The following is a 26516-nucleotide window of genomic DNA, read 5'->3' as shown; positions in this document are numbered from 1 at the left end:
TCCTGTGTCTTCAAGACCAATACATATAAGTGGCCAGTTGAGAGCTGTGATTACTCACCCTTTCTGTAATGTGTGCCCACAAGATAAACCATCCATGCCGACCGCAGTGGTCGGTCTACCCTTGAGGTCAGTCCTTGCAAACATCCTCATTGCTCAGCTGAAACCTCTCCTTCTGTTCTTTTTCATGAAATTCACTTCATTTAGAGCCAGTTATACTTATCACCTGTTCTGCATTTCAGAGCCTATGATTTTTGTGTATAGCATGTCTCCCATTCTGTTTTATTTTGTAAGAGTCAACTTTCTGTGATTTTTTTTTTTTTTAGCTCTATTTGGCTTTCTGTCACCATAAATACCAGTTTTGCTATTTGCAAAATAAAGCTGATTATCATTATCTTAGTTTCCAGAGGTTAGGAAAAACTGAAATACTTAGATGTTCAGAAGTATGAAACCATCCCATTTCTTAGTGCCTTCAATTTAATTTACTTGCACTTTTTTTTCTTTTTCTGGAATACTAACATTTCATGTTCATTGGGGATAAAAGAAAATGTAATTAAGATGAAAGAAAATATGAAAACATTTATCTTGTTATCCTAAAATAATCTATTTTAAATTATTTAGTTATTAACTATTTAATATTATGGTTTCTATTCTCTTAGTCTTTTTGTACACATTTTTAAATCATTTTATAGTTTTAAATTACAAAACATATTATACAATGCATAAAGTTTTATCTTTATAGACCTTTTTCCTATACTCAAAAATATGTAGTAACCTTCTTTATTTATCATTTTTGTAGGCTGCATAATTTTCTACCTGATAGAATATATTATAGCTTATTTCACCAGTCCTCCAGACTTGAATATTTAGGTTTTCTCCATTGTTTTAAAGAATGCTGCAACTGACATCTCTGTAACTAAATGTTTACACACATCCTAAATTATCTCTGTAAAATAAAATTAGAGGCATATAATTGTTCCAGCAAAAAGTGTGCCCAACATTTAGGGTTCTGATACATAGTAATAATTTATACTCCCATCAGTAGGGTCTGAAAACTCAGGGTTTACATTTCTTGTATATAAGGAATCTTTTGCCATGGATTTTAGTTCCATTTTAGTTCTGTTTAGCTTTCATCTCCAAGCCTCTTATAATCCTACTTATTTCACATATGGTCCTGATATTATCAGCTTTTTTTTTGTTGTTTTTTTTAGTAGCCTTTTGCCCTTTGCTGCTTAAGCATGTGTTTCTGGATGAGATTCTGATTCCTAATTAAATAGATTCAGATTACTGATTGAATTTTCTGAGTATCCTGTCCCATATGTCAATGTCCCTCAGAAAGTCAACAGAAAACTTTGGAAGGGCATAATAATCATTGAAAGAAGAATTCAATTAAGAATATGAAGTTGGACCTAACATTCATTACCCTTATTGCCACACCTGGTTAACAATACATTATTTTTTTTAAGAGTTTTCTCGACCCCTCCGGGGAAGAAAAAAAAAAAAAAAACAGAATAAAACAAAAATAGATCAAGTTCTGATTAATTATAAAACCTCTGGTTCCAATGCAGTTTGCAGAATGATACCATGGATATAAAAGTCAAAACATTAGCTGAAAATTGTAATTTTTTAATGAAATTATTTCAATATAAGATACATATCATTTGACTCTCCTGTTCCTTACAGAGTGATCCAAAAACAGGACCTGTTACTTTCCATCTATTGTCATTCATAGAGTCCTTGAAGCAACCCAGTGGTTGGTAGCAGCGACCTTTGTGCAGATGAGGACTCTGAAGCACAGAAATGTGGTATAACTTGTTTAATACAAAGCCCATGTTCTTTGTATTCCATCAGACCATATCCTATAAATACATACACATTGCTAGGGAAGTACACGATGGCAACTCAGACACCTCTCACAAGGTGGTATGGTTTATAAAAAATAGCATTACACATTTGTCATCATTCCTTGGTTGAGTGTCCCACACAGAAATAAAAATAAGCAGGGTGACCTCTTTGGTATGGAAATATTCTAATTCATTTCCCCAGAGAATGACCATACTCACTGGTATTATTTTGCTCTACTTATTTGCTTTTAATCATAATATATGCCTGTTTACTTTTTATAGACATAAAAAGGTAGATTTAAAAGGTACCTATGCTCTTTAGGTAGATATAAAAAGCACTTTAATTAAGAACATGAATTAAAAGATACTTCAATAATGAAGTACAATAGATTAAGGAGTACTTTAATAGACTAAAAGAACTTGAATTAAAAGATACTTAAATGCTGTTGTTATTAACACAAAGAATTAGGGTAACAAAACGTATTTTCCCAAATATCTCTCTCACCTCCCACCTACAATTTTTATTCAGGAATGTAAGAATTGGGCTTTTATAAAAGCAACCAATGGCTAAACATCTACTAAGTTCTTAGAAACTTTGAAGGATTACAGAACTCTCTTTCTATAATAAGATTTACCTGTTTGACTTGATTTTGTTAAATAGGGCACTTCATACTGGTGTAAACCTAAACAAAAATGTTTAAGATTTATCTCATAGAAAGAAGTGCCTGTCAGTAATTAATTCCTCGCTCTAATTACTGTTTATGCCTTTACTTTTTATTATAAACGTTCCTTTTGGAATAAACTAGAAATGGGTTTTTTTTTCTTTACACTAAAATAACTGGTGAATAGCAATGAAATCTGTGCTATATAGTATTCAACACAGTAAATTAAGCTATGGATTCAAATGAGAGATCAGAAAAGACAAGGCTTTTAGTTAAATCAGTAATATTCTGTGATTGCGAAAATTGCCTTGAAAAATACACACACACACATACACACATATACACATACATACTACTAGAAAAAGTTTGAGGTTCGATTCAGAGTGTGGAAGGTACAGTGTCTTAAAAGAGTTTCAGTAGCAGCATTTAGGCAAATGATCAAGAATATGCAGAAGAAAACAAAAGAAATCATAATTATAGTTTCCTAACAGAGGTATTTGATCCTCTGCAGTGAATAATAAAAAACTAGCATGCGCTAGGATCAGAATCTTGAGTAGCATGTATTTAATTGTATGCATTTCAAAGAAATTTGAACATTTTAAAAAGTTATACCATATTAAAAGTTGTATAGATCACGCCTGTAATCCCAGCACTTTGGGAGGTCGAGGGGGGCAGATCACGAGGTCAGGAGATCGAGAACATCCTGGCTAACACGGTGAAACCCCATCTCTACTAAAAATACAAAAAAAAAAAAAATCTAGCCGGGTATGGTGGCAGGCACCTGTAGTCCCAGCTACTCAGGAGGCTGAGGCAGGAGAATGGCCTGAACCCAGGAGGCAGAGCTTGTAGTGAGCAGAGATCGCGCCACTGCACTCCATCCTGAGCGACAGAGCGAGACTCCATCTCAAAAAAAAAAAAAAAGAAAAAGAAGTTGTATATAAAGACATTTTCTATAATATTATAATAATTTTACAAATGAGGAAACAGGGTTAGAGACAGTAAGTGAGTTACCAAAGCCAATGGCTAGAAAGTGATAGAGCCAGAATCCAAGTACTAACCTGAGATTCCCAAACCAAGGACTGTTCAGCTCAGCCACAACTGGAAATGGACTCTTACGGAGGTAAGTGATTACCATTATTTTAAAAACTAGTATCAGAAATAGATGACAAGAATTTAAATATATATCAAAATATCCCTTTGGTAAATGTTGGTGTCCTCACAGGTAAACAGAAGGCACCCTCAAATTAGAGTAATTTGAGAGTGTTTAAAAGAGGGACTGTTTACAAAATTGCAGTCATAGAGACAGAGAAATCACTGGGAGAATGTGACCCTGGGGTTTGTAACAGCTGGGCCTGTAGAGGCGAGCGAACAGTGCAGTTACTGGAAGCCCAGAAAAGAGGGCTGTGTGGAGACTGCACAGTGACCCTGGAAGAAAAGGGCTGCACTGTTAACCCTATTCTCCCTCTATTCTCCCTCTCCCTAATCTCCTGCCAGCCTCACCATTGGCTGGAATCAGTCAGAGAGCAAGGGAACCTGTTGATGTATTCTGTATAAGGCCACATCTCTAAGCTCAGAGGAGGGTGGGAAGAGATCTTCAGAAGCCCTGGGAGATATTCAACTGAGTCACCCAGCCTGGACTATTCAGAGTGGTCTGCAGGCTAGAGGACAGTCTCTAAATGGTTAGTTCAGGTTTGCTGTGAAGCAAGGAACTTGCATCAGAATGTAAATCAATTATGTCACCAAGTATACTGTTTAGTTCAGCTGTCATTTTATTCATAGCAGGATGTTCTCAATTAAGGAATCGGTGTGCTGGCTTACATCCTGGGGCAAACTCCTTTCACCATTACAGACGGGCCCTTTGAATAGCACTGAACTAGAATCCTTGCTCTGTAGGTAATGATAAAAACACTGGAATCCCTTTCTTTGCTTTGATTTTCCTACCTTACCTTCTGCTAAAGAGAAGAAAACAAGTATTTGTCTGTACCTATCCTGAGCCTGGCACTGTGCTAAGGTACTTTAGATGACATTTAATTCTTGCAAGTTAGATAATTCACTTCATCTTTACAGACAAGAAACAGGCCCAGAAAGTTTAAGTCATGTGCCTATGGTCTAACAGCTAGCAAGTGACAGAGCCAGCACCCAAGTCCAGATCTGACTCCAAAGTCCATGCCCCTCACTGTTTGTAGGCTATCCAAGGACTGTGCTTAAACTTATCTGACATTAACACCAAGAAATAAAGCAGCGTTGTTGGAGGATTGCCTTATATGGAGACCTATGACTATGTTCTGTATACATATGCTATTCATGATTCCGGGGAATAGATACAACCCAGCTTCCCCCAAATCAGATAGCACTGTTTGTGAATACGATGTTACTCCATGTTATAAGGCCTTGCCCAGCCCAGCCAGCCAGGTCAGAGATGAATTCAGTTTGTTTCTAAGTGGCTGTTGTCTGTTGCCATCTCTTTTTAAACCTGGGAGGTCGAGAAGAAGACAGGGAGAAAGAATTCATGAGAGGGATGCATTTCCTTAGAAATGTTATTAATTGGCTGGGCAAAACAAAAGAAGGAAATAACATAGCTGCTCCTTACTAAGTAAAGGCATCTTCTTCCCTTATCTCATTAAAAATTAAAAGCACTCTTGGTTTAAGTAGGGCAAATTAGTAATTAAGTGCTATATAATGAACTTGTATAAACAGAATATTGAAGGGGAAGCCAAATTAATCACTCTGCTGGCTTGTTTTTGCCCCCATTAATGCACCTTTTACTCAGGTCCTTCCTGTGATACCAGGATGCATTTTCTGCTCTCCTCCGCTGCTGGAGATTGGGTGGGCTGTGATAGCCTGGCTGACAGATGACAGTGGACTAGATCTGGAAAAGTCGTGTGTGGGGGCCTCAATTCAAAGTAGGTGATGAGGATGGCTGTTTCATTTTTTAAGCCAAAGCTCATCAGTACAAGCCTACATGTGACAGGAACACCCTTAGACAGTAGCAGGACAAGGAAGAATTAGACACAATGTCAGTACCCAAGGAATTCCCAGTCTACTGGTGGGGGGAGGTTGGACACAGATGAATACAATTGTGAAAAAGTCTAAGGTAATGGCAAAGACTATTTGCTTGGGCTCAAATCTTGGCTCTGCCACTTACCTTGGGTGAGTTACTTAGTTTCTCTGTGTCTCAGAGGCCTCACCTGTAAAAGATAACAGTAGAGATCTATTATCTTGTAACTCATGTTGTAAGGAGTAAACATGTTACTGCATATAAAGCAAAATAGTCTTATTAATGTTGGCTATTCTTTAAGTTGCAATTACTCTGCAATGGAATGGTGGAGCATTTGAGGAGTGACTTCCACTGTCTAAAGAGGGCTGGGAAAGTCTTCCAGAGGAGGCAGCCTTTGGCTGGTGATGGAGCTAGAACTCAGGGCACCGTGGAAGCCCCCAGGCCTATGCTCTTCATCTTTGCAGCAAAGTGCCTCCTCTGAAGGCAGAAGAAAGAGCTTCGGCCTCAACCCGGGACAAATACCTCTCCATTTCAGCTCAACATAGTAAATATTAGTAATGACGGCTGGATCCTCAGTCTTGTGATATTTTAGCAACTACCTGCCAAGTATGTGGGGTAAGGAGTAGAAAGAGTAAGTGAGCTGAGTCCATCACAGGCAGGGTAAGAGGAAATCAAATGGAGCAGCAGGAAGTAGCCCTCTAAGTCACCTTGCTGAACCTCACGGTGATGGCATCTCCTCGACTTGCTAGCTGTATGAACACACGTGGCTGGTCAAGCTACTTAATTTCTCTGAGCTCAGTTCCATATTAACTTACCCCATTGAGTTTCTGCAAAGATTCTGTGAATGAAAGCACATTTAACACAATGCCTGTTCAGCAGAAAAGTACTATTATCATTCCCTGTGTTCATTTGATCTTCACCACAACCCTATGAGGTAGGTGGTATCATTGTGCCACTCTATTAAGCAAGAAATTGAGGCACCAAGCTATTGAAAAGCTCACCTAAGATCACCTAGATGGTTAGTGGCTGAACGATGGTTTAAACTCAAGTGGGCTGGCTCCAGCCCTGCCCTCTGCATATTCCCCACAGCCCTGTGCTTTGGAGGGCACCTATAGCTACATTTGCATGTCACATGCTAGAAATAGGGTAGATGCTTCTCAAGGATGTCCAGACCTCTCACTCACTATTGAGGAAGAAGTTCTTTCCTTCTGTTTGAGGGAATGGTGGGGCAGAGCCTACAGCTATGGTGACCCTTTGACAGGTGGGGCAGGTAGAGCAGGCGCAAGTGACTCACCAGAGAGCATTAGCCCTAGGATGCAGTAGGAATGCAACTGTTGCACTGATCTTGGCAGTTTTGCTTAGCGAACAGAACGATTTATTTGTCATTCATACTCTGCTTCCATAAAGGATTTAAGAAAGCGTACAATAAGTGACTAAACAGGTTACTGGAATAAAACTCACAAGTTAGAAACAATGTAAAAAGAGGAAAATACGCCTGTAATCCCAGCACTTTGGGAGGCCGAGACGGGTGGATCACGAGGTCAGGAGATCGAGACCATCCTGGCTAACACGGTGAAACCCCGTCTCTACTAAAAAAATACAAAAAACTAGCCGGGCGCGGTGGCGGGCGCCTGTAGTCCCAGCTACTTGGGAGGCTGAGGCAGGAGAATGGCGTGAACCCGGGAGGCGGAGCTTGCAGTGAGCTGAGATCCGGCCACTGCACTCCAGCCTGGGCGGCAGAGCGAGACTCCGTCTCAAAAAAAAAAAAAAAAAAGATGAAAATACACACACACACACACACACACACACACACAAAAACATGGGACGATACCAGCAAAGGACAAGGTGATTTGATTCTGTATCAGGTAGGAGAAAAGTACTAGAAAAGTATGAATACTAATATTTGTACTCAAAGTACTGCCAAAGGATGTTGAAAATCAGATTGTTTAACTCTAGATTGGTGAGTGCCACACCAAATATCTATGGGACAGATCTGGCTTATCTATGGTCTCTGACCTGGACTAGGCAGTTATTATTATGTTTTTAATGAGGTCTCACTCTGTTGCCCAGGCTGGAGTGCAGTGACATAATCATGGCTCACAGCAGCCTCAAACACCTGTTCAAGCAATCCCCTAGGGGGTTATTTTGACTGAACTCCACGCAAGCAAGGCAAAACTGGGAAATATGTGAAGTCATGTGGAGTCAAAGAAGTATACCAATTCTTTAAAAGAGAGCACGTTTTTCCTTATACCAAATTCTAAAATACTTATTTCTTTTAAAAGGAACTTAGAAATCATTCCATGGAACTCTTATAGAAGAAGGCAGAATTCATTATATACCACCTTGCTGAGAGCCTAGATCATGACATTGAAACCTGACTTTGGGTCTAGGATAGGCTGGGTTTATAGCTTTTTGGAGATGTCACTTGATAACTCAGGGATACCAAGAATACCCAGTTTGGTAGATAGATAGCATGTCCCTTCACCTTTTCCCATGAATATTCTTTCCCTTGGCCAGCTTTGCAAACAAAGTTGTGTTACTGACCTAGGAGTGTCTCATAGGACCTCAGTACTAAAGCTTTGTACCAGCCTGGCATCAGAGAAGTGCTAAAATGAAGCACCCATCAATCGAGAAGGGCAACAGATGTTGAAGCATATCAAATGTCAGTAAACAGCAAGCCCACAGAGACTGCTGAACTTGGCATCCTCATAGCAAAAATACCCTGGTGCCTTTAAGAGAGAACGCCGTGGACTTTTATAAACCACATTAAGTGATGTATTTTTTTCTCCATTTGGACAATTGCTACCCTATGAAATATTTTCCCTGAAAGATGGTCTGCTCTCCTCTATTTTTTTTTTAATATCTACTTTTTTAAGGGCAAACTTAATGCTCACAGAGTGTTCTAGGCTCTCAGCCCTGGATATAGGTCTCCAGTAATTGAGAGGAGTTTCATGTTCAGCTTATCTAGTACCCTCTCTTTTACTATTAGCAGTATGATTCATATTATAAGTAATAAATCGGGCCATATTTCAATCCTATAGCTGTGCACTAAATTAGACGCTTTACCTCTCTAAGCCTGCTTACTTATTTGTATAAAAATAAGACTATTAAGAGCACATACCTCATGCAATTGTTGTGAAAATTAAATGAGATGATATGTAGAAAGTATTTGGCACAGTTACTGGTATGAATAAACTCTCAATGAGAGGTATACAAAATTATAGTAATATTTATGATGATAACTATTATTACTATTAGCTGACTATAAATCACATGCTGTATTGATGCTTTACGTACATTACCGAAAGATGGGTGGGCTGGTCCTTTGCCTGCTTGCTCTCAGAGAGTGCTCCTTCCCCTGCTCTGCTGTGTATTACACTTCCTAGGCTCCCTTGCACCTGTCCTCTGGGCAGGCTTGGTCAATGGGAGATGCCGTTGGGAGAATGACTGATGTGCAGGCAGAAGTCAGGTCTTTTCTCCTATTCACTATAGCAGCAGCTGCATCTTCTATCTGATTCCAGCTCCCAGCCTTTCTCAGGTCCCTGTTCTGGCCACTCAGCTTTTCTTTGGTTTCTGTTCTAGACTGACATTCCCTGCTTCTGGCTCTGGTCACACCACTGCCTCCTGTCATCCCTTGATTCCTAAGAGGGGTAGCATCTGTGTGCTGTTGGTAACCGCTGTGTGGCTTCAACAACCTGTTTGGCTTCTAGTTGTCTTCTGTCACCAATAAAACTAATTTCCTTTTTATTATTATTATTTTATTTTGTGAGACACAGTCTCACTTTGTCGCCCAGGCTGGAGTGCAGTGGCGCGATCTTGGCTCACTGCAAGCTCTGCCTGCCGGGTTCACGCCATTCTCCTGCCTCAGCCTCCTGAGTAGCTGGGACTACAGGCACCCACCACCATGCCTAGCTAATTTTTTGTATTTTTTTTTTTTAATAGAGACGGGGTTTCACCATGTTAGCCAGGATTGTCTCGATCTCCTGACCTCATGATCCGCCCGTCTCGGCCTCCCAAAGTGCTGGGATTACAGGGGTGTGCCACCGCGGCCAGCTGAAACTAATTTCTTATATTTAATTCCTCCTGTTCAAAGACCTAGAGTAGTTTCAGCTACCCTGACTGGACTCTGACTGATATCGTTGCTTTTAAATACTAAAAGAAAAGGTAGTCCTTATAGAGAATTCACTTCTCCTCCTCTCCGTGTTGGAATGAGCCAAGCCAACTGGAAAAGGGATGGCCAGTTATCATGGAGAGAAATTCACTTTGACTAAAGCCCAAAAGACAATAAATTGACCTAAGCATCTTTGATGAATACTGCCTATACACCCAACTGAGTTTGGCATTGAGGCCAGAGCCTCAGGTAGCTTATCCCCTCTCTGAGGAGACAAAACTAGAGTCCAAGTCATAGCCAAGCACAGTACAAGATAGTGTCTAGTCAGAAGGAATAGGGACACCTCTTTCTTGAGCCAGAGCCCTGGACCATTCACTCTTCTAGATAAGTCACTATAATAGGTATGTGATTATTCTCATATGCCAAATGAGGAAATGGAGGCTCAGAGAGGGCAAGAGATTTGCCCAAAGTCACACTGCTATTAAGTAGTGGTCTTAGCAACTTAAGTCTGTATGTCCTAGAACTTATGTGTATTGGACTCACATCTGTTCCTCAAGGTTTTCTAAGCTTTTTGTCAGTTTCAAAGCAATAGTAAGAAAACTGCATACATAATTCATATTGCCCTGGTCTTGTAGAAATGACCTTACAGAAACAATATTCAGCCTTATTCACCTAATTCTCAGGACAGGTTTATGTGGAAAGTTTATTGTGTTCATTTTTTACAGATGAGAAAGCAGAATCAAAAAAGTAAAGGAACTTACCCAAGGTCACACCAAACGTTCATATTCAACCTGGAATTTGAATGCAAGTTTTTCTGTCCCCAGGCACATGCTCTTTCCACTTGGGGACATCTAAGAACTGGACCATATGTAGTATAGGACCAAGTGTTTTTTAGAATTTCTTTTCTTTTTTTTTTTTTTTTTTGAGATGGAGTCTCACTCTGTCACCTAGGCTGGAATTCAGTAACGCGATCTTGGCTCACTGCAACCTCCACCTCCCTGGTTCAAGTGATTCTCCTATCTCAGCCTCCCAAGTAGCTGGGATTACAGGCGCCTGCCACCACACCTGGCTAATTTTTGTATTTTTAGTAGAGACAGGATTTCACCATATTGGCTAGGCTGGTCTCAAACTCCTGACCTCAGGTGATCTGCCCGTCTTGGCCTCCCAAAATGCTGGGATTATAGGCGTGAGCCACCTCATCCGGCCTAGACATTTTTTTAAAAGGTTGGGGAGCAAGGCCAGGTTCCCCATCTTCCAGGAACAGACAGTTGGGTTAGAGAAGTATATATAAAGTGACCTGAAACCAGAGAGCGCCGTTGCATAATCTACTCTCTGGTAGTGACTACCAGCAGGAAAGAGAAGCCTGGCTTTGTGTAAGAAATGGGGCTTGAAATGGGCTGGAGTGGAAACATTAACTTAGGACAGGCAGAGAAGCAGCAGGAAAAGGACTTTTTAGATAGAGGTGCTGGTGAGAGCAAAGGAACAGATGCAGACAGAACGGAGATCAATGTTAACTCCTGGGAAGGGTCCCAGTTCAGGAGTGGTGAAAGAGAAAGTTGGAGAGATAGGACCACAGTTGTTTACAGGTGGGGTTTTTAACCACAAACAGATCAGTTAGGAATTTGATCAGCAGTCTTGGTAGTACTTTTTGCTCAGTATTCCCTTAACCTTTAACTGTCTTTTAAAAAGATGTTGCAAGCTGGTAGTCTCACTTAAAAAAAAAAAAATAAGTGCTTCTTAGATAATACTGCTTTCTGCTTAAGAAAAATAGCTTGTAAATTAGTTCAGCCTATGAGTAATAATAAAAGTTTATTACTCATCTCTCACAGTTTTGAAGAGTCTCTAAAATAGAAGGGAATACTCTTTAAATGCCCCTAAAATGCTATCCTCTTTCACTACAGTTCATTTGTGTATAGGGTGTTATAAAAGAACACATTTGAGAATTTCAGGATGGAGAAAGCACCTTCTGAAGCAATGTCATTGAGAGACGGGGAGCAAGCCGCTTTCCACCAGCTCAAAATCTACTCCCTCCTCCCTCCCCAGCCCCCTCCCTGACATCTTGGCCTAGAGAGGAGCCTGTGTGTTGGATAGAATTGATGGCAGTGAAATTCCTACCAAGCTGGCCCTTTCAGTTTCACCTGTCAGCATCTCTGATGAAGAGGGATCTTGACAAACCAGACCGGTTTGGATAATTGAACTACAGCAGTTGTCTTCATCTCAGTAAACTGACTAACCACTGCAGAGGCTGGAGGAGAAATTTATAGAAAATCCTAAAATGGAAATTGAAGCAAGCGTTTCAATGACTAGGAAACAACAGGCTTTAGTGAGTTTCCAGCATATTATAGTATGGTGGGGCGCTGGGACTCCTGTCTTCAAGGGGCCCCTAAAAGTGATAGAGGGGATTCATTTAGTATGTGCCAGCTGCCATTTAGGCACTTTTTGGTTATTAGCTCACTTAGTCCTCACAGCGGTCCAGTGAGATCCTGATATCAGTTGTACTTTGCACACAAGGAACCTGAATCGCCAAGAGGCCACACGCTTTCCCAAGGTTACATAGCTGGTAAGAGGTGAAGCTCAGATACAAACCCAGATTCTGACTCTGGTCTGTTCACTCTAAATACTGAAACCCATCTCTATAAAGCTCCTTTGGGAAACTCATCTTGGTCAGGCCCACCTCTATACGGCCCTACCCCCATGTGCCCATCTCTTGCACTGCCCTTAGATGTTGCCATATTTGCTGATCTCACTCAAATGTGAGCTTCCATATAAGGGTCCAAGTCTTACTCGTCCTTAGCCAGTAGTTGGTGCTGGATACATGTGTGTTGTACCAGACTGGAGGTGAAGTTTTACAGAGAATTTGTAATCTCCCTGAAGCTGGCTAAGAAGGCAGCCACCTGTGACTAGTTACACAGAAACCCAGGCACTTAAAGTAGTGGCACTGCTGGGGGTGGACTTAGATTTAAAGTCGCTAGCAAGTAAAATCTGACCTGTGTCTCCAGAAACAACTTTACTTGTGCACATTAGCTCTGACTCTAAACTGCTCCTTAACGGTTCTCACTTGCTCTAATTTTTCAAAGACTGACTCCCCAGTCATTAGAGTCTGTTCTATTACTAATAACTCAGTGTATGATCTGGAACAAGAGATCTACCTCTTTGGGCCACAGTTTCCTCATCTTTAAACTGAAAGAATCAGATTCTGGTTTTCAAAAATGTAAAGCAGTGGAACCTTTGGGAGGCCAATATATAAAACAGAAGGTGAACTGTGTCTCTGGCTTATCCATCACACCCTCTTTCCCCACTGCCTGGCAGCCTTGGAGGGTCTTTGCTGAACATAAGCACTGGACTAGATCTTTCCAAAGGAAATAACCCAAAATATTTAAAATGTTTAATAATGATATTTAGTAATTCAATAATAAAGTAACTTCAAAATAGCCTAGCCTACCTTGAGAAAAGCAGGTTGGAGGGCCCTCACCATGGGATCACTGTGCCTGTCTGTGTTACTGTCAAACATTGTGTGTTCCAGACAGGGAGGGGTGTCAGCTCAGCCTGATAATGTACAGTGGATTGGGGAAGCTAAAGCCTCTGGGCCTCATTCTCCTTGGCTGAAAACAGACTGCGTGTCATGGCACTGGTGAATTAGAAATTCTATCCAGCCACTCTTGGAGATTGATTTTCCGTCTGGGGATCTGACCTCTTGCTTCACTAGCAGAGGGGATCAGACTGTTCTGGGAGGAGTCAATGAGCTGGCCCTCAGAAAAGCCTTCCCTTTCTTTTTTGTTCTTTTATTTTCTTTTTTTTAACTGTATGTTTCAAAGGGAAAGTCTGATTACTTTGGGGACTTAACACTACCAGTCTGAATTCTTTTTGGTACTTAGAGCCTTGAGATATCCATACCACCCCCACATCCGTCCTTTGTGCTAGAAGATTACTGAAGATTTAATTCCATTTATGTCATTGGATTTGTAAAGAAAAAACCCTTTTGGATTCAAAGATGAAGGCCTCACTTACTTTATTTTTGTCATTTTCACAGACCCCTTATGCAAATGCCTCAAGAGTAAGAATCTTGCTCAAGTGATTTTTGTATCTCCAATGGCGAACACGCAGCCTGACGTAGAGTAGCTCCTTGGTAAATACGTGTTCATTCATTCAACAATACCCCCAAGGTACAATGATAAGCAAAATAACCATGGCCCTAATACTGATCACATCTGCAGTTGACTGAAAGAGACAGTTAAAAAGATAAGAACAAATAAATATATCTTGGGTTAAGTGCTATAAAGGAAAAGAACAGGTTCAATTGAAGGAAAAATTAGAATTGTTGATACATGAATGAAAGTAAATGACCCGAATTTCCAACTCTAAATCTCTGTCTCATTTCACCTCTTTGTAAATAATCATTGCTATTATTTTAAATATCACAACCGCTGTCATTTCTTGTTTGCCCATAACTACATTCTAAACTCGGTGCTGACATCTTTGTATTTATTATATAAAATTCTCAAAATTACCCTGCCAGTTAGGCTTTCTTATCACTTATTCCAAATGAAAAAATAAGGTCCAGGGATTTGTTCATGATCGGAGAGCTAAGAAGTGTCAGAGATGAATTAACCCAAAGTTGGTCTGACAAAGCCTTTGTTTTAAGCAAATGGGGAGAAAAAAAATTCTCATTAACTCCAAAGATTATCATCAGGAGTCCAACAGGGTTCCCAATTTGGGAACTACTATATCATTATCATATGGCAAAAGGTCCACTATGTTAGATGAGAAGACAAGAAAAAAAGGGTAGGGGGAGAAACTTTGCTGTAGAGTGGGAGGGAAAAGAGGAAGATAGTCTTCTTGCATGGGCCGTCTTATCAACTGAGCAATAACAAACTATCACCATGGCAACAGGAAGTCTAATTGATGGCAGATGTTGAGCCACTTTAAAAGCCACGCCAACTGAATGCCAAGCTGATGCTGTCAACCTCTCTCCTCTGCCGCAGCTAGGCTAATCGTGCTATGGTCATATTGGAGAGGCCCATCTTTCAAGGGTGGAACAAACTCTGGACTTGGCATCAGAAGACTTGCGTCTGAGCCCCACATCTGCCCATGCTAAGCTCTGTTGCCCTGAGCAAGTCAGTTCATCAAAAGTAGAAGGTAGTTATCATTAATGTTATCATCATTATTACTACCAGTAGTGGGAACTCTCTGAAATTCAATTTCACAGTCTGAAAGATTGATAATATTTGTGTAAGTATTGTCAGAAGATTTAAATTGAATAAAAGATGTGGAAGTGCTTAGTAAACTATAAAGTAATTCACAAATATAAGATATTATTAACACCAAGAGACAGTTTGATGTGCCAGAAAGAGCTTGCATCAGAATATGGATATGGCTACTTACAGACTGCTTCATCTGACGGATGCTTCATCTGACTGCTTCATCTGAAAGCATCAATTATGTGCTCAGCCTCGGTTTTCTATCAGTAAAATTTATTAGTGTAAATCTGTAAAATATTCTACCCATCTTACAAACCTGTGGCTTAATTAACCTCTCTACACTTCAGTTACTCCTCTGTAAAATGGAGGTGGCACTGGCATCTCCCTCATTAGGTTGTTGTGATGATTAAGTAAGCTAACGCAGGGAGAACATTTAGAACGGTGCCTGGGACAGGCAGTGTGTCATACGTATTAATGGTGGTAATGGTAGTGGTGGTGGAGAAGGAGAAGAGGAAGGAAGAGCAATTGAAAATCATATACGTGCATAGAACTGTGAAAGCTGGTGGTAATAGTAGTGGTGGTAGAGAAGGAGAAGGGGAAGGAGAAGAAGAGGAAGGAAGAGGAGGAGGAAGAGCAATTGAAGTCATATACGTTCACAGAACTGGGAAAGCTGGCCGGGCTTGGTGGGTCACACCTGTAATCCCAGCACTTTGGGAGGCTGAGGCCAGTAAATCCCTTGAGCCTAGGAGTTTGAGACCAGCCTGGGCAACATGGTGAAAACCTGTCTCTACAAAAAATACAAAAATTAGCTGGATGTGGTGGTGTGTGCCTATAGTCTCAGCTACTCGGGAGACTGAGGTGGGAGGATTGCTTGAACCTGGGAGGCAGAAGTTGCAGTGAGCCAGTGTTATGCCACTGCACTCCAGCCTGGGCAACAGAGTGAGACCCTGTTTCAAAACAAACAAACAAAAAAAAAAAAACTGAAAGCTCCATGTGATACAAGTGAGGACCTCCATAGTTAATGTCAAAATACTTTTGGTCAGTTCCTGGACTGGTTCATATGTCTATCAGTTTTCTCAAAGTTTCCATTGTCTACATAGCCTTTTTGTCATGCCCAGTATGCATGCCTGCTCTGATTCTTGGCTATGAAGTTTTCAATGGGAAAAGGAGAACCAGGACAAAGAATTGGTACAAACCATGAGAAATAATTTCTCAGAGATCAAGGTCTCTACAGGCTAGGATTTCTCAGAGTCTTCTTTGATACATTAAAAAGTATTTCTGGAAAAAACTTAGTTTGAAAACTGCTATGATGTTCAAGATAACTAGACATCTTTTTTTAAAGAGATGGGGTCTTACTATGTTGCTCAGGCTGTACTCTAACTTCTGTGCCCAAGAAATCCTCCGTCCTCAGTTTTCCAGGTAGCTGGGACTATGGATGCCCTTCACAGTACCCAGCTGTAACTAGGTGTCTTCATAGTAAGACATCTGTTAAGACTTTAAAATGTAAACATACATTGTGAATCTCTCAGTTTGGGTAGGCATATAGAGAATAGTGTTTCCCAGATTTACTTGATCGAAGAATTAGTTTTTCATGGAGCATCTTACTTTGCTAAAGTTTCAAGTACCAAAATTGGGAAATGTTGATGTAAGCCCATAGCCAAGACAATCAAGCATTAAGCGCAGTACCACAAAACAGGTTTGAAAACTCCTACTAATCCTTCCATCAATTCATGTGTCTATTTAATAAATTAAAAGAGTTCTGTATGTGGCAGTGACTATGTGCTAGATGGTGAAGAAACAATGACAAGCAAGACTAGTATGTTCCCTACCCTCTCAGAGTTCTGGAGGGCCTACTGGGGAGAGGGAAAAGTTGCCCACCAATTTTACTGCAGTGACAAGTGAAAAGATGGAGAGGACAGGTGCCTTTACACTAGAAGCAGAGGCTTCTTACCCAACCTGGTGGGTCAAGGAGAGTTTCCCAGGGTAAATAACTTCTAAGTGGAGACTCAAAGGAGGAGTTACAGCTGTGCGACCCATAGGAACTTGCAGCACACTTGCCCATGCATTCCATGTTGTATCCTCATGGCAGCCTTTCTTGGTACATGCAATGAGAGTGGGAAAAGTTATTAAGTGGCCATTACCACCTAATGAGTTCCTACTCAATGAGTCAGGGACTGTGCTAGGCATCTTACAAATTTATTGTATTTAATCTTGACGGCAATGAGCAGTATCCTCAGTTTACAAATGAGAAGTTGAGGCTCATGGGAGATAAGTGGTTTCCCAATGCTGTACGTGTAGTTAGTACAAAGCCAGGACTTTCTGATCTGCCTGATTCCAAAGCCCATTACACTGTGGTTAGCCAGTGCTGAGCCTGGACCGTGGCTGGTTCATAACAGGGTTTCTACTAGTCAGAAATACGGGAGAGTAAGCAGAATGTCATGGATTCTTCCTTAAGCTAATTGTATTCTTCTTAAATGACTTATATTATCCTGAGATGTCCGTCTCCCAACCATTTGATGTAGAAAATCCTGTGAGTTTTTTTCATGTATATATTACTTGTCAGAGAAAACTTTGAGCTTCTTCTTGGCAAAATAAAAACTTTCTATCCATATGTCAGTGTCCCAAGTCATTTTGGAAGTGTTGCCATCTATGAAATCTAAAAATCATGGAAGTTCTGTGCATGCAACTTTCTAGAACATATTCATTCTAAAAGTGAGAGAAATATGAACCAGTACATTGCTGTGAGTTCTGCTGGTTCAAAATTGGATGAGTTGCTGAATTCCATGGGCACCAGCAGCCAAAAATGGAGATAAAGTAAGATCAAGTGGCATTTTCCAAAATGTACACACACACCACCAGTGACATTCAGGCATTCTACATACTGGTTTACAGATATTCTTTCTCTAATGGTTAAATATTCATTTTAATAGATACTAGAAAAAATGTACCTAGCATTAAACCTGGGTTTTCATGAACATTTTTCCCTAGCTTGAGACAATTTTAAAAAGAAAAGTTTTTTCCCAGAATTTACAAAAATATTTTATGACTAATCAATACTATAGATAGTACTTGGGAAAAGAAAATAATTGTGAAGATAGGACCTGAATTACTAAAGCATATGAAATAGTATGATAATGTGTATAAAAGTCCCTCATGTATAAAAGTCCCCAGTAAATGCTTTCTTCCTTCCTGAGTCACATGGTGAGCAAGTGGCAGGGGCCCAGGACTAAACCTCATAGCATCAGACTCTCAGTCTAGTGCTCCTTCCAAGACACCCTTAAATTGTCTTCTTTTTTTTTTTCTTTTTTTTTTTTTTGAGACGGAGGCTCACTCTGTTGCCCAGGCTGGAGTGCAGTAGTGCGATCTCCACTCACTGCAAGCTCCGCCTCCCAGGTTCACGCCATTCTCCTGCCTCAGCCTCCTGAGTGGCTGGGACTACAGGTGCCCACCACCGTGCCTGGCTAATTTTTGTATTTTTAGTAGAGACGGGGTGTCACCATGTTAGCCAGGGTGGTCTCGATCTCTTGACCTCGTGATCCGCCTGTCTCGGCCTCCCAAAGTGCTGGGATTACAGGTGTGAGCCACCACGCCCAACCAATTGTCTTCTTTCTGTCTGCCTACCTTATACTGTGTCCTTCATCTCTCTGTCTAGCCCCCAGGAAAAGTGCAGCAAGTGCAGGTATTTCTGAAATGACGAGTGCCTCACAGAAAGGATCTGATGAGTGTTAGTAATAAGCAATGTGTGCCTAAGAGTGTAGACACTATTAGCATTTGGAAAAATAGGAGTCTGAACTGAGAGCTGGAAGGGCCCTTAGAGATTATCCCACACAAACCCTCTTTTTACAGATGAGGAAGTTGAGACCCAGAAAGGGGAAGTGCTTTGTGCATGGCCAGAGAGCTCATTGCTGATCAAACCAGGATGAGCATCCTTATGAAACATGCAAATGTAAAATTACATGTGGAAAAAAAAAAAAAAAAAAACCTCTACCTCCAGATATCTTGCTTTCCAGAAAAGTGGCGAGAAGTACCACAAAAATACCTTTACTTCCAAAAATTTGAAAATGTTGAAGGTCATGCTTCATATTGTGCCAGGCAAGAGAACACTGTACATAATTGTAAATCACCACTGGAGGAGGTGGTCCTGGTTGTATTCTTTTGTTTGTTTGTTTGTTTGTAACACACATAACATAAAATTGATCATCTTAACCATTTTTAAGTGTACAGTTTAGTGGTATTAAGTTCATTCACATTATTATGCAATCATCACCACCATCCATCTCCAGAACTCTTTTCATCTTGCAAAACTGAAACTGTACCAGTTAAACAATAACTCTGCATTGCCCCTCCCCCAGCGCCTGTCAACCACCATTCTACTTTCTGTCTCTGTAAATTTAACTACTCTCTAGATACCTCATATAAGTGGAATCATACGGCATTTGTCTTTTGTTGACCGGCTAATTGCACTTAGCATAATGTTCTCGAGGTTTATCCATGCTGTAGCATGTATCAGAATTTCCTTCCTTCTTGGTTGTATTCTTAATGCAACATAGCTTGTTCTCTGTGGTCTGCTGATTATAACCATCATCTCTGTGAAGACTTTGGCGTGCTTAACATTTTTGGGACTTCTTTCCAGTGGGGCAAATAGATAGCTCAGTTGTGGACGATAGCAGCAATGGGAAGAGGTATTTGAGAAGAAATCAGACTCTCTTCTTCCAGTCTTTTGCAAGTAGGTGACAAGAGGTAAACAGAATTGCATGCTGTGCCCCTCCACATCACCCCCTATTTTCTTTGTTTCTTCTGTCCAAGTCTTCAGTCAGTCACAGAGAAGCAATGAGAGTTGAAGATTTTAAAAGTGGATTTTCAAATAAGACAGCCTTGGGTTCCAGTCCTACCTCTGAAATTTACTAATATGTGATCTTGGGTAACGTGATTAAACTCTTTGAGCCTTAGTTCTGTAATCTGGACATAGAGATAATAATACTTTTATCAAAAAAAAAATGCCTTTTTTTTCCTTCTAAGTGATGAGATGCTTTCTGTATTTTTTCTGGATTTAAACATAGTTTCCAAAGTTAAAATATTACTACCACTACTATAACCTGTCCCATTGGGTTGTTTAGAAATGTAATGTGATATGTGACATTTTGGCTTCTCTGAGATGTCTTGTTCCAGCCCAAAGATTATTAGGGAACCTCATGTCATTTGAAAGGAGAGAAAGCTGATTTATTGATAATGTTCTGCATGTCATATGTATCATTTCTTTCTCATCAAAAACACTGAGTAGAACTCTATTATGGTAGTTGGTCCTTCACTTCATAATTTTCTATTTTCCCAGCTAGGCAGAACCATGCCCACCCCCCCAGTTCCCACCCCTTGGTCAGTACCTAGCATTATGCCCAGAAAAACTACAGATGCTTCTTCCCACTCCCCCGCAACCCCCACACTCCCGTTACCAAAGTGTTTCTATAATGCTCTGGGAATCAGTCAGCATCTCAATTCCCCCATGGTCTTATGGTTAAACATACCATTCATTCGACCTCTCCACTGTGACAAAGAAGGAAGCCTGGGTGTAGAAACTGATTTCAGCTCCCCTCTGAAGTTGGGTTTCTCTCTTTGCTGACCACTTGGGAATTTTTTTTTCTTGCTTCTGACCCACCTCTCCCCTTCCTTTTGATAAACAGGACAGCTGTCCCCAAAGGGTTGAATCCATTACCTTTCACCAGAGTTGAGTTCATTTTCCATTTCATGTTTCTGCTTAAAGAGAAAGCCCTTTAAAAGTGCTGAGCATACACTGAGCGTGTGTACTTAATTTTTAATATGTGTGTGCCCACACCTAAGAGAACAGAGAACCTCAAATAATAATGAAACTGAATTGTACATGTTGTATGTTTTATGTGGCACTGATTCCTAAATATGCTCTTAGCAGCCAGGTATTATTTAATACATCCCCATTAATCAAACTGCCAAATCTAAATGAAAACCATGTTTAAATATGTTTAATAAGATTATAGCTTTTAGTTGAGTATCAAACTAACATAGCTACATTTTTCCTTCCAGCCAGCCCTCATTTACTGTCTTACATTTTTACTCTGAAAGCTAGTTCTTTTGTACTATCAAGTCAATCTTGATTATAAAACAGGTTATACCACAAACTCTTAGTATCATGAGCTTCAGCTGAGTCCTTCATTGTAAATGTCAGGAGAAAGAACAGTTCTGAGATTTTTCTTTCTGGCTAAAAAATGATATTTTTCTTCTTCTTGGGGTGAGTCTTTGAGTTTAAAAGGAAATTAAAAATTCTGTTAGAGATACTAAATTGTTTGTAGCGTCTGTATTAAATGATGTCTGCCTTTTGCGCAGTTATTGAAAGTGTTTCATACTAAAGGTACTTTTTCTTTTTGATGGTTCAGGCTTCTGTTAGTTTTGCAATAGTGCCACCTCGGGGCTCTAGAGAACATTGCATGGGCTGCTAAAATCTCAAAAACAATCCCTCTGCTCTTTTGACATGAATAGAAAAAGTATTTGTGGGTCATTGGGACTGATGGAGAAAGAAGGTACATGGTACCCTGGGCGAGGTACGTTTCCAGTTCTACTTTCCAGGCTTCCAATCTGCAAACAAAAAAAGGAGGTAAATAAAAAGACGTTTTTTTGAAAAAATAAAGAACTAGCCAAACTTGGAGTAACATATAGTATTCTAGCAGATTTTTAAAGTTATTAATAAAACAACATCGTATTTATTAACGTGTTTAATTCCTGTTCGTATTTGCAACAGTTTGCCTGCTGTTCTCACCTTTGTAACAGGCATGTCCTGCAGTGATTGCAGAGAAGTGATGACTGCTTTGACTTGCTGTCCTGTGGGAATGTCTTGCTTCTTACATCTCCAATTCTTCTGTTTGCCTTGTACAATATTCTATATCCATATTCACCCTTATAAAGTTGTCATTCAGACTTTTTGTCTATTTGTTCTCTCCACTGATACCATTATTTCTTCTAGCTTCTCAGAGCCCTTACATTTTCTCCATGTTTATATGTCTTGAAACTTTTAAATTCTTGATCAAAGCAATCATAAATGTATCTGTTACAAACACATTAAAATTATTTGATTATATAAAAACTGACAATTCTTATAAAACTTTTTGTACTACATCAAGTTCAAAATAGGTGGCACATGTTTAACTTTGTACACTGTAGAAATTCTAAGATTCATTTCAAAAAGAAAAAGCAAATATAGTGCACAGCAATGCATATAATTCTTATAGACCAGTGTTACCTATCTGTCATATCTCTCTGTAAATAATGATGGTGACAATGACGATAGGCAACGTTTATTGATGTTTTTTATATGCCAAGCACTGTTCTAACCACTTTGCATGAATTAACTCAGTCACCATGGGACAGGAACTGTTATTATCCCAATTTTACCCACATTCACGGAATGCTTCTGTGTTCCAACAAGGAAACTTCAACAAAGGAGCGCATGAGCTTATCATAGGTTGTGTGCAGTAAGAGTTTATATTGTTAGTTTTTCCTTGAACTGCTTGGGAGTCAGTGTCACTTTGCTTAGCCCCATTAGCCTGCCCTCCCTTTGGAGTGTGCAGGTCTCCTTTACTGTCTGATACCTGTGTTCTTTCCTCACTGAGTGTCTCTAGCTTTGTCTAGCAACACCTGCCCTCACAGAACTTACATTCAGGTGGGAAGATGCTAAGAAACAGCAATCACAACAAGTAACATTGATTTCAGGTGGCAAGAAATGTTATGAAAGAAAGCAAAGTGATATCAGGGAGCAAAAATGGAATGACAGACTGGGTGTGAATGGCTGACTGTGTGAGCAGGAGAGAGGCCCTCCTGAGGAAGGGGTGTTCATGGTGAGTCCCAAATGACAGAGAGGACAGCAAGTGCAAAGGCCCTGGAGTGGGAATGAATTGAACTTGTGTGAAGAAAAGCAAAAAGAGCAGGGAGGCTGGAATGTGTTGAGTAAGGAGAATACTGTGGGGCTCATGTTTCTTTCCTTTCTCTGTTCCCAGCACTCTTGTGTTTTCTGTCTCAGACTCTGGTTTCACTGAACTCAAAGAAATGGTTTGGAATTGCAAAATCCTGAGATGTCATCCACCGGGAGTGTTGTGGATAGGGGGACACATGCAAGAGAATTGGCCTAAGAAAGCTTATACCCTGAGTATCTTCCATATATACCCATAGCCCCACACATTTTTATCTTGCAAAGTCAGATAAGATGAACATAAGACAGAAGTGGAATCCCAGCACAGTTCATCCTCAGTGCCCCACAGCACTGAACAGACCTTGGATATCATACTTCACACAAGTATGGTGACTTTTTTGTGTGTCTGCCTCTCCACTAGACTGGAAATTGACTGAGGACAGAGCTTATGTCATAATCTTTCTTCAGTCATTTTTCTTTCTTGCGTTCATTTTATCAGTAAATGCTTGAGTGCCATCTATGTGCCAACCACTCGTACTAGGCCCATCTATCTCTACTTGGATAAAATTCTAAGCAAGAAAGATACAGTCCCTGCTCTCAAGTTTCCAACAGTATTGCAGAAGAGAAATACCATAAAATAGCATAATACAGTGTGCTAAGCCTCAGCTTTGGGGAGACAGAGAAAATGTTCCAAAGGAAGTGACAGTTGAGTCCAGTCAGGATTTGGAAGTGTAAATAAAAGTGAGTGTGTGTCTGCCTGTGTGTGTGTTTGGAGAGGGGTATGTATGTGTAGAGGGCCTGAAATAGGAGAGAGTGTGTGCAGAATTTTAAACCTTGGGAACAAAGGATTCATGAACTCAGAGGTGAACTCAATTGTGTACTGGATGAAAATGTGAATGAATGAGTACATGAATGTATAAATGAATGAATCAGTGAGTGATTTTTTCCCACATGTTACAGAGGCAGCTCATGAAATGGAGGTTGTATTAGTATGTTTTCACACTGCTATAAAGATACTACCTGAGACTGGGTAGTTTAAAAACCAAAAGGGTTTAACTGACTCACTGTTTTGCATGGCTGAGGAGGCCTCAGGGAACTTACAGTTATGGCGGAGGGTGAAGGGGAAGCAGGCACTTTCTTCACAAGGCGGTAGGAGAGAGAGCGTAGGGGAAAGTGCCACATTAAAACATCAGCTCTCGTGAGAACTCCCTCACTATCATGAGAACAGCATAGTGGAAACAGCCCCCATGATCCAATCACCTCTCACCAGGTTCCTCCCTCAGCACGTGGGGATTTCAATTTGAGGTGAGATTTGGATGGGGAGACAGAGCCAAACTATCTCAGAGGTATAAAGCCAAAAGGTATTTTTATTAATTCACCCTGAGAAATCACTATTCCACATTCTGCCCATTATTTCCATGTAGGCAGACTCGTATGGAGACGTATATCTTTATCAAAAATGTGCTTGTCAAGTAGATTATTCAGTGACTTATTGGGAGAAAAGGCCAGGCATTCGTCTTATTCTAGGGAGGGCTTTATCAGTGGAACTGCGTATAGCTGATAGCCAACATTTCTCTTTATCCTGAACATTGCTTAGATGAGAACTATGGGGTAAAAAATGAGTGAAAAAATAAGTTAAAATGTCAAGGGTGTGCATAGAAGAGAGAGAGGCTGTTAATGTAATGTGGTCTAGATGCCAGAGGTGGAAAGCCGCTTTGGAAAGTAGGGACCAGATTCTAGTCTTTGCTGTACCACTCTCTTGTTGTGTGACATTGAGCAACTAGCCATCCTCAAACCTGTAAAGTGGAACTATGCCAGGCAATGTCTAAATTTAGTCTCTATCAGCTCTAGAATTTTGTGTTCATCTTAATTATACCTGCTGAGGAGGGAGAAGTATTGAATGTATATGGGCACCAGGTGGGCAGCTTCTTCATAGTCCGTGGATGACAGCTCTGTCCTGGGGTACTCGCTCCTCCAGAGTACCTTAAGAAGTACCTTAAGAAGCTGTCCTTATCTGCTATACCCTTGGAAGGGTTCTGGCTGTTAACCACCTTTGTTGGATACACTGCTGCTATTCTCCTTCCCCACTTATGTCTTTTATTCTAAAGTGGTCTGAGAAGTTGGCTATTCCTGATGTTGCCTTTTCTTATACTCCACATAGGAAGCCTCTGCTCAGAGGGTTATTTGTAAAAATTAATGAGATACATGTAAAGCAGCCAGAACAGTATCTGGCACATGATAAATACAAAGAATGTTTGTTACTATTTGTCACAATTATTCCTGCAGCCCTTCATTGCTGCCTTTCTTCTTCAGGTATTTTCTGCCTTGTTCTCCAACAAGCACAAGGGATACAGGGGTAAATAGGATACCATCTCTGTCCTGAGGGTTCTGTCCAGTCCTATTTACTGAGTGTCTTCCATGTGCCAGGCACTAAGGTTAAATCATTGAGCCCCCACCACAATCCATTGCAATACTCATTATACCCATTTCATCTTCGAGGAAACTGCAACCCAGGACAGAAAAGTCGTGTGACATTCCCAGCATCACACGATTAGTAACTGGCAAAGTTGGAATTGGAGCTCCAATCTCACAGACTCCAAATCCAGTGTTCTTTCCACCTTGTCACCCAGCTACCACAAGGCTGCCATTGCACGGTTTTGAAAGGAAAAAGAAGCAGCAGTGCATGATGGGAGTCAGCATAATGGGAAATAAACTCTCCTTCCCTGGGCATCTACTTCCAACTTGCAGAAGAATAGGATGGCTAGTCTTGTGAGCCCAGCTCCCAGCAGTCCTTGCTTTAGCCCATCTGAAAAGGATCTGTCTTTAAAAGCAAGGAGCCAGAAAAAATAATTCATACTAAAAACAAACTCTGTCATGAGTCATTTGACTTTGCTTTCCCCTGAACACATAGTTTATGTCTTGGGTGAGCTAAGGCTAAAGGAACATCTGATATGTTTTAGGCTAGCAGAGCCATTATTTAAGGAGCTTCACATCCAGTGTGTGCCCACTGGACCCTATGGTTTAAATCAAGGCTTCTGCTTATGGGGCCTGACAATTTGTTATTTTTGTTGTAGTTGTATTGGAGTGTGATTGTGTACATGTTTTATCAAGTTGACAAGAATTGCTCTGGTTCATGATTCAGAAGTTCTCAGGCTGTTGAACTAGCCTACGCAGTAGTTACTCTGAGTATGCGCGCTAGACAGGAATGTGTATATGTGCTCATATGTTCAGATGTATGAGCACTTACAGAAACAGAAGAGAATGAGATGAAGGCAGATTCCGGCTGAGCATCTTACCATTCTTATCAGCAGAAGAGCAAGCCCAGCCCTGGGGCTGGGTCAGAGGATTTCTCAATCCTGGTTGAACAGCAGATAACCCTGAGCACAAAGCAAGTGTTTCTGTCTCTGTTGCCAACTTGCTTTTCTTTAGATACTTGAAAAATGACAGGAATACACTTACTTTGTAAAAGCACGAACAATGGAATATAGAGCAAAAGTGAAAGGCACAAACCTCCCCTGATCCCAAAAATAATCACTATTATGCATTTTGTATGCCTGTCTTACTTTTTTGATGTATTCACGGACATATATATACACATATACAGATCATATAGTAGAGATCGTATAATAGGATACTATACTATTTAAATAGTAGAGGATGAAAAAGAGATCAACTTTTTTATCTACAAGATACTTTGGAATATATTAATACATATAAAGCTGCCCCATGATAACAGTAATTCCAGAATCTGCATATATAAAAAACTGTTTAACCAA

At 40.4% G+C, this 26516-nt stretch overlaps 2 protein-coding genes and 1 long non-coding RNA gene across 33 annotated transcripts in view; 2 read left to right on the top strand and 1 right to left on the bottom strand.

Moving 5' to 3' along the window:
* The window catches only part of HOOK1 (hook microtubule tethering protein 1), a 301302-nt gene that overhangs the window by 93693 nt on the left and 181093 nt on the right, over positions 1-26516 (top strand). The window lies entirely within an intron of this gene.
* The window catches only part of FGGY (FGGY carbohydrate kinase domain containing), a 486889-nt gene that overhangs the window by 402082 nt on the left and 58291 nt on the right, over positions 1-26516 (top strand). The gene's annotated exons all lie outside the window — the stretch shown is intronic.
* Positions 5332-8930, bottom strand: LOC144338567 (uncharacterized). Its single transcript, XR_013412802.1, has 2 exons — positions 8799-8930; positions 5332-5691 (listed from the first exon to the last, which is right to left on the bottom strand). It is a non-coding gene; the product is annotated as an uncharacterized LOC144338567 (long non-coding RNA).

The sequence above is a fragment of the Macaca mulatta genome, chromosome 1 (genome assembly GCF_049350105.2).
Source record: "Macaca mulatta isolate MMU2019108-1 chromosome 1, T2T-MMU8v2.0, whole genome shotgun sequence".
In the NCBI taxonomy this organism is placed as follows: Eukaryota; Metazoa; Chordata; class Mammalia; order Primates; family Cercopithecidae; genus Macaca; species Macaca mulatta.
This window is presented reverse-complemented; position numbering and strand designations above follow the sequence as displayed.